Source organism: Rutidosis leptorrhynchoides, chromosome 4 (assembly GCF_046630445.1).
Source record: "Rutidosis leptorrhynchoides isolate AG116_Rl617_1_P2 chromosome 4, CSIRO_AGI_Rlap_v1, whole genome shotgun sequence".
NCBI lineage: Eukaryota > Viridiplantae > Streptophyta > Magnoliopsida > Asterales > Asteraceae > Rutidosis > Rutidosis leptorrhynchoides.
In genome coordinates, this window is record NC_092336.1 from 179015117 (window position 1) to 179028554 (window position 13438).

At 36.2% G+C, this 13438-nt stretch overlaps 1 non-coding gene across 1 annotated transcript; it reads left to right on the top strand.

Annotated features, from left to right (window-relative positions):
- The first annotated feature begins 2645 nt into the window (after nucleotides 1-2645).
- LOC139845810 (small nucleolar RNA R71) lies at nucleotides 2646-2752 on the top strand. Its single transcript, XR_011758566.1, has one exon. It is a non-coding gene; the product is annotated as a small nucleolar RNA R71 (small nucleolar RNA).
- Nucleotides 2753-13438: the final 10686 nt, after the last annotated feature.

Consider the following 13438-nt stretch of genomic DNA (forward strand, 5'->3'; position numbering starts at 1 on the left):
TTGCTGAACTTTAATGTCAGTCTTTGAAAATGCGTTGTTTTACCCTGTTTTGTAGATAAGATAAACTATATATATATATATATATATATATATATATATATATATATATATATATATATATATATATATATATATATATATATATATATATATATATATATATATATATTATAAAACCTTTATTTATTAAAACAATTTAAATGAATAATTTTTTTAAAATTTTGTTTCCTTTTACTTTAGGTAGTTTTGGTATATTTACCTAGTCCGTCCCTCGACAAAATTTAAAATTTGTCGTTTTTAAAGCGATTGTTTTAAAAGCAAAGATTTTTGGTTTTTTTTTTTGTATACTTTAGATCAATAAAATAAAAAAAATAATCATAACAAAATTTTTCGTCCCGCCCTCGGGTAAAGCAATTTCGATTCTATGATCTATTCTTTAACTTACGATGAATTTTAGAAATCATTTTTTTTAAACTTAATGATATAAAGTAAATTTTGTTTTTAAATTCACACAAAACTTAAATTTAAAAAATGCATATTAATTTTATTCAAAACCTACAAAACAAAAATTCAGAATGGGGGGAGAAAACTAGTTCTTTAGTGTCTACTAGAGGAAAAGACCAATCGGATTCCATTCTCGGAACTACACGAGAACAGAACAACTAACTTTAGACAGCGTTTTCTTTTTAGAACATTTGAATCTCCCCACACTTAGGTAACTGTGGTGTCAAAATTGTATTTAACTTCATTGTCAATTTCTCTTAGACCATAATCAACTTGCATATCTGTGACTTTTTCTTTAAGCCATTGGTCGGATTCCTGTGTAATATCCACAAATTCAACTAGTTTCGCCTTTTCTTTAGGCGATAGATTGGATACTAACCGGTTACATAACTTAAAGTTCCCCTTGGTTCTAGCATCGCCAATCCGTTTAATAAGTTTCTTCATTGAACTGTTAATAACGGATTCATTTAATTTCGTATCAACAACGGGGTTCTTTGTTATCAGGTCATCATTAGGTGTTACTTCATCTTCCCCACACTTAGGCATTTTGTTATTGTTAAGCACTACCGTTGGAGTTGATAAAACAATATGCTTCTCATCAATCATTTTTGTTGGTTCAACGGTTTTGGTTAGTGGAGATTTAGACTTTTGACTCACAAAGGTGATCGATTTTTCATCATTACTAAGTGTCATTCTACCTTCTCTTACATCAAATAACGCCCCAGTGGATGCTAAAAATGGTCGACCAAAAATTAGAGGAATGTTTGAGTCCTCTTCTATGTCAATGATAATAAATTCGACTAGAAAGGTTAAATTACCTACTTGAACGGGTAGGTTGTCAGCAATTCCAACTAGGTGCTTAATGGTTTGATCAAAGAGTCTAACACTCATTTTCGTTGGACTTAACTCACCTACTCCTAATCTCTTATATAATGAAAGAGGCATAACACTTATACTCGCACCTAAATCTGCTAGTGCATCATACATGACACAATCACTAAGTAGATAAAGAACAATAAATTCACCCAGATCACCCAACTTGGGTGTAAGTTTTGGTGGAACTGTCTTCACCGGGTTTATCTTTACGGTTTTTTTTCTTGTACTTTCTTATTCTTCTTTTTCTTTCCAGAGGTATCACAAATTTTATTACCTATTACTTGCTCATACTCAACTCCTTTTCTTGGAAACGGGATGGGTGGTCTGTATGGTGCCACCACTGGCTTTACATACTCGGGTGGTGGTGGTGTTGTAACTTCTTCATCGTCACTCACATCTAAAAACTTCCCATCTTATGGTGCTGATTTTTCAGAATTCGTTGACACCATATTAACATTCTCATTCCGAGGATTTACTCTAGTATTACTCGGTAGCTTTCCTTGTTCCCTCTCACTCATCATGCTAGCAAGAGTACCTACGTGTTTTTTTAGATTTAAAATGGAAGCTTGTTGAGTTCTTAATGACTGATCAAACCTCTCATTTGTTTGGGTTTGAGATGTAATAAATTGTGTTTGAGATTCCATTAGCTTTGCCATCATTTCTTCTAGATTTGGCTTTTTCTCTTCGGTTTGTTGTGGTGGTTTATACAAGCTAGGTCTTTGTTGATTGAAAGTGTTGTTTGAGTTGGTTGGTTATTCGGACTTTGTTGGTTGTACGAGTTATTGTTGGGTCCATTTGGATTGTAAAGAATGTTTTGATTTCGATTGAAGTTTGGCCTTGGCGGTTGATAATTATTTTGATAATTATTTCCCGGCCTTTGGTTCATGTAGGAAACATTTTCACGTTGTTCCATCGTTTGCTCGATGTGACAATCTTTTGTTAAGTGTGGTCTACCGCATTGCTCACAACTGATTTGTATTGCGTGAATATCTTTAGTCATCTTTTCCATTCGTCTTTCGAAAGCATCTATTTTGGCAGAAACGGAATCAAAGTCATTGCTAGAATCGGCTCTAGCTGCTTTAGATGAACGAAAAATATCTTTTTCCTGATGCCACTCATGTGAGTGGGAAGCTGTGTTATCAATAATTTTGTAAGCTTCAGTCGCGGTTTTCTTCATAATGGAACCTCCAGCTGCTATGTCGATGTCTTTTCGTATAGTAATATCGCATCCTTGGTAGAATATTTGTACTATTTGATAAGTGTCTAAACCATGTTGAGGACATCCTCTCAACAACTTTCTGAATCTTGTCCACGCCTCATATAATGTTTCATTTGGCTTTTGCGCGAACGTAACAATTTCTCCTTGAAGTCTTACTACTTTAGATGCCGGAAAGAATCTTTTAAGAAATTTCTCAACTAAAACATCCCATGTGTCAATCGCTCCTTCAGGTAACGATTCTAACCAATCTTTGGCTTCTCCCTTTAAAGTCCAGGGAAACAACATGAGATAGATCTGTTCATCCTCAACTTCTCTGATTTTGAATAGAGTACAAATCTTATTAAAGGTTCGAAGATGTTCGTTTGGATCTTCTTTTGGCGTACCACTATATTGGAATTGATTAGTTACCATGTGTAGGATTTGTCCCTTGATTTCATAATCTGGCGCATTAATATCTGGCTTAATAATGGGGTGTCCTTGGCCAGTGCGTGTGGCTCTCATTCGATCTTTCATACTTAGAGGTTCTGTTACTTCCATATTTAAAATTGTTAAATACGAATCACTAGAGGATTCTGATTTAACGGTTTCTTCCTCGACAATCTCTTGATGTGTAATTTGTGGTTCCGGAGGAATGATTAGTGGTTCAGGATCTCTGAATTGTCCTTGAATATCCTTCGGGTTCTCAATTGTGAAATCGGGTTCAAAAAATGGATTATCGGAAATTTGAGTTGGAGAACTTGTTCGACTAGATGATGATTCTAAAGAAAAATCAACGGCGATAATATTAGCTAGATGTCTTGATCGAGTTACAGGTGGTGAACGTATGAAAGATGGTGAACGTTTTGCTCGGTGCATTCACTGAATATCCTATTAGTTATAAAAATAAAAATTATATAAGTTATCAAATTAATAGATTTTCTGATTTTGCCCACGTTTCGAATAGCCAATAGATGCAGCAGGTAGCCAGGACCCTTTAAATCGGAAGCCCACAACTCGCCACTAACAAATCCAACTATTACTACGAACCAGAAAATTTTGGATGTCTATCAATTTAACCGCTTAAAATAATTTTTCGTCGAAATTTTGAAATAAAAATCTATGTCCTAAAAACTAGAGCGTAGAAATGAAAAAGAAAAAGTGCGTCGAAAAACGTCGAAAAATAAAAATAAGAAAGAAAAACGTCGAAACTTAAAAGTCTAAAAAATTAAACCTAAAAAGTTGCGCATAAAGGTATTAAGGCTTAAAAGGAATTCTATATCCAAAACGGCAATAACTTAATTAGGCACTAAAATATATAAACGGCGTCATAAAATTCTAAAGCGCCTAAATCTTAATTCTAAAGAAAAAGCACTTAAGGGATTTTACGGCAAAACCTAAAAATTTAGAAAAAGAAAATTGACTACGGCAAAATACTAAACTTAAAACTATATAGCAAATGATAAATATTACGAAATAATCGATAAAAATGCAAATTGTAACTAAAATGATAAAAATACAAATTTTAAAAAGATATTATTTTTAAATTATTATTTTATAAAAGTATTAATTTTATATAATGACAAATAAACTTAAAATTACAAAATATATATTAAAATTAAAAACTAATTAAATTAAACCCAAATAATAATAATAATTAATACAAACCCTAAATTGATTTAAATAATATAATTAATAATAACCTAACTGCGTAATTAATGCATCCTAGGCATTGTCAGTCAGGCCACTCATGCGACCGCATGAGAATAAGCCTTCGGGGTCATGCGATCGCATGGCCCAATATTTTAGGAATAATTCGGGCTTTGAACAGGCTTCGGCCCAACAGTTTATTTATTTTTATTTGATTTTTTTAATTTTCAAAAATATTACAAAATAATTATATAAATTAAATTAAACTTATATTTTAAATCTAAAAATAAAAGTACTTGTTAATATTATATATAAAATCTTAAAAATATATTTTTTTTCTTTTTATTATAAATTTTTTTAACACTTATTATAACTACAAAATATTTTTACGAAATAAGAAATAATATATATTTTTTTAAAAAATATAGTTTTACTAAAATATAACGTAAAATATAGCGTTTCGCCGGGTCCCCGGCAGCGGTGCCAAAAACTTGATGTGCGAGCGGAGGTGTACGAAATACTATTATTGTTTATTACGAAATCCGACGAAATTACACAAGTTTTATTTATTTATTTATGGGATATACCTAAACCTTGCAACAACACTATAGACAGTGTACCTAATCGTAGAGTAGTGTAGTTTTTAGTAAGTCCGGTTCGTTCCACAAGGAGCTAGCTAAGTTTAACGCTATATTTTTAACAACTATATTTATATAAAATATATATAATTATATATAGTAATAATAATATTAAAAAGGGGGGTTTGTACCATTTAATGACCGGTTTGTCGATTTTAAATAAAGCGTAAAGATAAATGACGATAATATAAATGAAAGAATTTAAATTGCGATAAAGTAAATTATAGTAATTAAAATGACAGTAAATAAAGGTACGATGAAATATGAAATAAAAGTATTATGCTTATTTAAACTTCCGTAATCATGATGTTTGACGTTTTGATTTTAATTTATTATCCTGGGTTAATTGTCCTTTGTCCTGGATTATTTGATGCCTATTTGATTTTTGTCTATAATAGTCCATCGGTCATAATTATAAAATGCTGATCAAATTAACCTTATTCTCGAAGTCAAATATTCCAACTAATTAGGGATTCGAACTGTAACAAGGTTTTAATACTTTGTTTAATGATTACACCAGGTTATCGACTGCGTGTAATCCAAGGTTTTATTACTTTGTTAACAATTACACCAATTATCCTTATATGTAATCCACCCCTGTTTTAATGAGATATGAATATTAATTTACCCACTTGATCAGAATGAATAATCAATTACCCAACCCGAATAATTAATGAAATGATCATAAACGATGTCGTATAAACGTCACAAAAATATAACATATATAATCATTTTAATAATTATTAGATAAACTAATTTGAAGATAGGTTCGACAGATTCCAATGAGTTGTTATTCGATTAGACAATACCCCCTATCTATTAATAGTCAATAGTCCAATGTCCACAAGTGTCGGTCTTTTGTCCAACCCCTAATTATGGTACAAAATTCAATAACCCCATCTTAATATTTAGCCCAACATCACAATTACTTCGGCTCAAATAAGCATAATAATTACTTAGTTACGAGACATTAATTTAAAAAGGAAGAACATAGCTTACAGTGATTAATCGTGTAGCGTTACACGGACAGAACTCCGACTTTAAAACCCGTAAAACATATCTTACAATAACCCAATTATTATTAATCTTAACTCAAACTTCATATTATAAATAAATATAAATTAAAGAGGGAGAGATAATATAATATAGAGCTGGCCAACTTTCCTTAGCCATGCGATCGCATGGAATTAGTGCTTCCTGGCCATGCGATCGCATGGCCGCCTGTGATAGCTAACATCTTTTGTTTTCTTCTTTGACGACGTAATTTTTTAATATATATATATATATATATATATATATATATATATATATATATATATATATATATATATATATATATATATATAATTTATATTAATTATATATATTATATTATATTCTTGTGCATAGTTGACTTGTAATTTTAGTTCTTTTATCTCGTACGTTTACGCCCGATTTATGTCTCGGTTCCGAATTTTCGAACGTCCTTTCGTACGCGTAGATATCTTGTACTTTGCGTTTCGCGATTTGTAATTTGCACAAAAAATTATTTTCCTTAACTCCCAAAATCTGCGCAAGTCTTTTAACTCACTTTTTAGGGCGCTTTTGAGTGCACTATGTCTTTAAGGACCCTTTTCCAGTTTTAGTGGCACTTTTTCTTCAATTCTTTAATCTTCGTGCTTCGTCATCGCGTTTATTTATTTAAAAGATTACAACTTAAAAATAGAATAATTACAACTAAAAATATTACATATTGGAACGATATTGCACCTAAATATATGTTCATTTAGAGCACTATCATCTATATTAACACATTTCAATCAATCAAGTCTTAACAAGTTTGATTGCTTAATATGTTGGAAATATTTAATCATGTAAATATAGCTATCATATAATATAAACATGGAAAAGTTCGGGTCACTACATAAATACGAAGCAAGACCCCTCTCGACTAATCAAGGTATTCACCCGTAATGACCTAGTCAGGGCCACCACACTGGCGGACCTACCACAACTCCGCGACTTAGTATTCTGACCCGGTACAAGGATAACGTCCCGGGACAAGCACCTGTCCCGGAGCAAGTACGATGCCCCGAAGCAGACACTTCATCCAGGAATGAGTGCACTGTCCCGAAATGAGTACTTGATCCTGGAACAAACATACAAACAAGTTGCATGCCACGTCAGCCCACGAATCTAGGAAAGTTTGTTAGGATCTGCTTGATTATTCCCATGAAATGACAGGTGCCACGTCACCCCTCGGGATTAGCAAAGTTCGTTACCACCATGAAAGGGACATGTGTCACATCACCATCCCCTCATAACATCTATAAATATGTAAACAAGATTATTTATTCCACAACACTCGACTCATTAATGTTACTATATCCAAATTAATTACAGTAGCATCTCTCCAGTCGTTAATACAATTCCGATCAATACTTCGTTCATTATCGAAATTAATCCTCACCTTAAGATGTTAACTTATTCGATTTTAATTGAATAAGGTTAATCTAATTGATTGTTTTACGCCCTTGGAATCCAGATTCCAAATCGGGGTTCGCACAATTATTGGAGTTAAAACATTCGATCCACTCTTTTTTCTAAATCAAACACTCAAACCCGAAATCTATTAAACCAAACGATTTTGGTTTGATCAAATGGCGCCACCTAAAGGTACGAACAATACAGCAAAACCGGGCAGTGAAATGGCAAACAAAAAAGGAATGTTCGATGTCGTTCCACACACTTTGAACACAGCAAGTTCACCAACGGTGGAACCCCCACAACCACAGAAACAATCCATCGCTGACATTCATTCCGACGATACTTCAGATGACGAAATGAATGTTTCCAATGGTGATGAAGATACAAGGAAGAAGTCACCAGCTGGTGGGAAAAGATTGAACACGGGCATTTCTGATTTCAAAATAGGTGGTTCGAGTGGGATCGGATCATCTCATGATGATGCCGAAATGATCACCAAGATGATCTCAGCTGACGTTGAAAAACAAGTAATCGAGAAATTGAAGACCATGTTAGGCGATATCACGAATATCGCGGAAAGGCAACAACAACAAAACTCTGATATTCTGAAGGCTAACCCTCTGCCACACATCGGTTCAGGGGATGACGGAGATGCCAAGGCCGCCACCAATGCATGGCTCTCGGAGCTCCTCGTGTAGGCTGCACCGCCAGCATACAAGCATTCTCTGTCACAACCTGTCGTCCAGGGCACTGCACTCGAGAATCTGTTTGCTTTAATCACCGGCAACAAAGCAAAGTAGCCGGTTGAGATGTCGGCTACTAGCCAGAAGTTTTATGAAATAATCGCCGGCTGCATTCTGCCCGACAACATCGTCATACCGGTCACTTTGGGTGTGTACAGTGGCACCACTGACCCGGATGATTTCCTGCAAATTTTTGAATGTGCCATTAAAACCCAACATTAGAGTGATGAGGTTGCATGTCATCTCTTTCCGACTGTCCTACGGTCTGCTACTAGAGAGTGGTTCGCTAAATTTCCACCAAATGGTATCACATGCTTCGCAGACTTACGGGAGAAATTTCTCATGCAATACCAAAATCTCCGCCGGCACACATTTACACACTTGTATGCCCATGAGATACCAATGTACCGAGGAGAGAAAATTGAAAGTTTCATCACAAGGTACATGCTAGAGTGTCAAAAAATCCCAGGGCTCCCGGAAACACAACAGATTTCCGAGTTCATAACTTGCCTAGACAAAGAAGCACACCCGTCTCTTGTTTCCGAACTCCGATGGAACATCCCGAGTACATTCGCGGATGCTATGACAGTAGCAAGGCAATATCAGCATTCTGGGCGAGAGAGCAAGCCGGATACCACCGAGACGAGAAGAAGTAAGACAATTAAAGAAGAAGCGATAACAGACACCGTCATGATGAAAGTCGACGCAGTGACAATCACCACAGAAGTCATAACAGTCACTGTAAAAGCCATGACGGTCACAGGCACGAAAAGAGGAATCGTAGACCATACTATAAAGGATCTTTACTTGACAGCTTGACCAAAACTCCAAGGGAGATACTGCTAACGGAGCCTGTGAAGGACAAATTCACTCGTTCGGCACCATTAGAAAAACAGGAAGGTCAAAAGTCCGACAAGTACTGTGAGTTCCACCAGGATAATGGTCATGAAACCGACGAATGTAAAGCATTAATACGAGAGATAATTACAAAAATAAAGGCTGGTGAACTCAATCACTTGTTACAAGGTAGAAAATTCAAAAAAGCTGATCCAAACAAGACATTCAGCTGGCAGAAGGAAGACAACAAGAAGCGTGAGAAAGTAAAAGACAAGGTTGTAATTAACATGATCAGTATTGAAAAAGATGAGCTTAACCCCTGGAGAGACGCCGCAATAGCAATCCCGAGGCTACCGGCACGTTACGCTCGGGAAGATCCTGTGGTGATTGATGGCTTGATAGACGGCTTTCAAGTCCGAGGAGTGAGGTTGATGTCTTGTATGCCCATTGCCTCTCCCAACTCCCAAAATGTGTCGGTAGGAAAATGAGACAGTCTAATGCCGTCATCTCTGGATTCACGGGCTCTACTGAAGAACCCATAGGAAAACTCAAGGCAACAGTCACGGTAGGCACCCAGCCCTACCTCCGTACTGAGGTCATTGACTTTTACGTTGTCAAATCTGTTACCGCCACAAATATGATCTTGGGAAGAAACTTCTTCAGAAAGTTTAATGCCATAACCTCCACCGCTCACGGTTTGCTTAAATTTCCAACCCGAAAAGGCGTGGCTACGGTCGAATCCACCCGACAGCCCTTCCCGGTAAAAATTAATACCCAAGTCACACAAAGCACCACAGCAAAGAAGACACCACACATCTTGGAAGAAAAACATGTGTCAGTGCTTAAACGGCTAAGTTACTTCCCTCCATCAGCGATGTCCAACAAAAAGAGCCTGACTAACTCTTACAAGATTGACAAAGAAAGTGATGGCTGGCACTATCAGCCGGGATGGGAAGAACAATTTATCAATACCCATGGAACAACTGAACACCTTAATCCGGCACTTAAACGTTCCAGGCCAGAAAGTTATGAAAGCTCCAACCGAGATGGAACACCGGCTAAGGGAAACAAAAGTGGCTAGATGCTACACTAAAATTTAGATGGATACCGTGATTGAACCTGATCACTTCAACTCATGGTTATCTTGACATTTATGTCTTTTCTTTTTCAATAAAGAATCTATGTATGTTTTTCCTTTTCTGGAATGAATAAAAACATTTTACCATTTACAATAACTTGTTCATTATGCTCTTTACAAACGAACTCCATATGATAATAATCAGTTAGCGACAGATGGATTCCGGCATCCACGTAAGTCCCACGCTAGTTATCCTGTACCTCCTTAAGAGGTGATTGTCTAGCCCTCGTCGGTACAAGTTTATACTGATAAACGGCCAATGAGTAGATGGCATAAACACACGTGATTGCACGGTGTACACACCAAAACTAATACAAATGTAGTTTAGACCTACATATGAAGATACGAACTAGTTCGACTGAAGAAAATCCATCACAAAATACTTGGAAATAAAATTTCATTAATTACATACGCTTCAATTACAAGTTTCATCAAAAAAAAAAAAAAAACAGCGTGCAGTACAACAAACTAAAATTTAAAATCTAAGAGTTGCTGCACGGTTGTACCCTCGCTGGCACAAAGATCCTCAAAACTGTCAAAACAAATCTCTGCCAAGGCCTGCTTAGCAGCCTGGAGCTCCTATAAGGCAGCCCGGTTCACCTTCTTAGCAATATCCTGGTGCAAGGAACGGACCCACCGGTATGATGCTTTTGCATCAACCTTACAGCCTGGGTAAAATTAGCAGCCCCAAAACTATTTAGATAAGCCTCAAAAGGCACCTTCACAGTAGGGGAGTTGATGGCCTTCTTCAAAATAGAAGGCAGGGCACCCTGCAACCGCAGACACTCCGTCGTGGCCACTTCTTTCATTAAGATGGCAGAGGATGACTCCTTATCCTTCTCCTCTTTCTCAGTAGTTACCCGGGCAAGCTCGTCCTTAGCAGCCCTCAGCAGGCTCTCCAGGTCATCAATAGTTTCCAAGGCCTTGGACATCTGAGTCAACTCATCCTGGGCAGCCTTTAGCTGACGCTCCTGGCCCGTCACCACATGTTCATCACGGCCAAAACTTTCATTCAGGAAAGTATTTAGTGCCACGATTGTTCGGGCAAGGACAACCTTGGCATCATCCACAGGAAGGGCTGAGAATGCCTGATGAAGGACCGGCGAGGACCCCTTCTCCAGCTCACTCATGCAGGCAGGATAATCAATATACAGCTGGGAGAAAGCGCGGATGAGATCATCGCCAGCATGGACATCAAAGTGAATGTCGTCAAAACTCTCCATGGTAAATTTTTCACCCTCTCCGCCACCCAAATCTATAGGCTCTGTCTCGGTTACCCCAGCACCAACAGAAGGCTCGACAACAGCTGTAAAAATTAAGAAAGTCAAGCACGATACAGGTAACAACAACGAACAAGACTAGCTTTTTCGATGCGAGGAGATTACCTTTAGCCTCCTTCATCCGCAGCTGAGGGAGGTCATGAATTCTCCTCTTCAAAGCCGCGTGCCCCGCCGGCACATCTGGGCCCGGGAGGACCAAGTTGGCCCAATCACCGGCATTCTGTTCCAGGTGTTAGGACCCCGAAGTTGTATAGTGTTAAAGTGAAACATGCTTAAATGAAGGTTCCTTAGAAGAGGGCTATATAAGGAACCTAAGTAGTCCTAATTAGATAGCCATTGCATTGTAAACGAGTTCTAGAAGCTGTAGAATGTAAATCTTGTTGATTCTCTCTCATACCGAGTCTCCTTCACTCTTACCGAATCTCATTCTAACTTGTCTTTTCTTCTAATCTCAACATGATCTGACCTATCATTTAGTATCAGAGCATCCAGGGAGTGATATTACATCACTAGATCGATCCAGAGATTGAAGATTATAGAATCTGAACACTCTCGGTATATTGAATCTGATTCGGTATATTCGAATCTAATAATCTGACGTTCAGATTCTTGTGATAAGTTTAGCGAAGGTGTATTAGGTTGATTAGAAAGAGTTTCGATCATCATTACAGCTTTCTAACATCAATTATGAAGAATCAAGTTGATTTTTAGAGTCCGTGGCTAAAACTCTCGATATTGATCAATTCCAGCTTGATTCTGTATTTTAGTAAAGGTTTGAGGTTTCAGTTATGATCGTGAGGTGTTTAATCACATTTCTTGAAATGTCCCGTTCTTATTGATTAAAAACGTTCCATATTAATTGATTTTGTTGCGAGGTTTTGACCTCTATATGAGACATTTTTCAAAGACTGCATTCATTTTTAAAACAAACCATAACCTTTATTTCATAAATAAAGGTTTAAAAAGCTTTACGTAGATTATCAAATAATGATAATCTAAAATATCCTGTTTACACACGACCATTACATAATGGTTTACAATACAAATATGTTACATCGAAATCAGTTTCTTGAATGCAGTTTTTACACAATATCATACAAACATGGACTCCAAATCTTGTCCTTATTTTAGTATGCAACAGCGGAAGCTCTTAGTATTCACCTGAGAATAAACATTCTTTAAACGTCAACAAAAATGTTGGTGAGTTATAGGTTTAACCTATATATATCAAATCGTAACAATAGACCACAAGATTTCATATTTCAATACACATCCCATACATAGAGATAAAAATCATTCATATGGTGAACACCTGGTAACCGACATTAACAAGATGCATATATAAGAATATCCCGATCATTCCGGGACACCCTTCGGATATGATATAAATTTCGAAGTACTAAAGCATCCTGTACTTTGGATGGGGTTTGTTAGGCCCAATAGATCTATCTTTAGGATTCGTGTCAATTAGGGTGTCTGTTCCCTAATTCTTAGATTACCAGACTTAATAAAAAGGGGCATATTCGATTTTGATAATTCAACCATAGAATGTAGTTTCACGTACTTGTGTCTATTTTGTAAATCATTTATAAAACCTGCGTGTATTCTCATCCCAAAAATATTAGATTTTAAAAGTGGGACTATAACTCACTTTCACAGATTTTTACTTCGTCGGGAAGTAAGACTTGGCCACTGGTTGATTCACGAACCTATAACAATATATACATATATATCAAAGTATGTTCAAAATATATTTACAACACTTTTAATATATTTTGATGTTTTAAGTTTATTAAGTCAGCTGTCCTCGTTAGTAACCTACAACTAGTTGTCCACAGTTAGATGTACAGAAATAAATCGATAAATATTATCTTGAATCAATCAATGACCCAGTGTATACGTATCTCAGTATTGATCACAACTCAAACTATAGATATTTTGGAATCAACCTCAACCCTGTATAGCTAACTCCAACATTCACATATAGAGTGTCTATGGTTGTTCCGAAATATATATAGATGTGTCGACATGATAGGTCGAAACATTGTATATGTGTCTATGGTATCTCAAGATTACATAATATACAATACAAGTTGATTAAGTTATGGTTG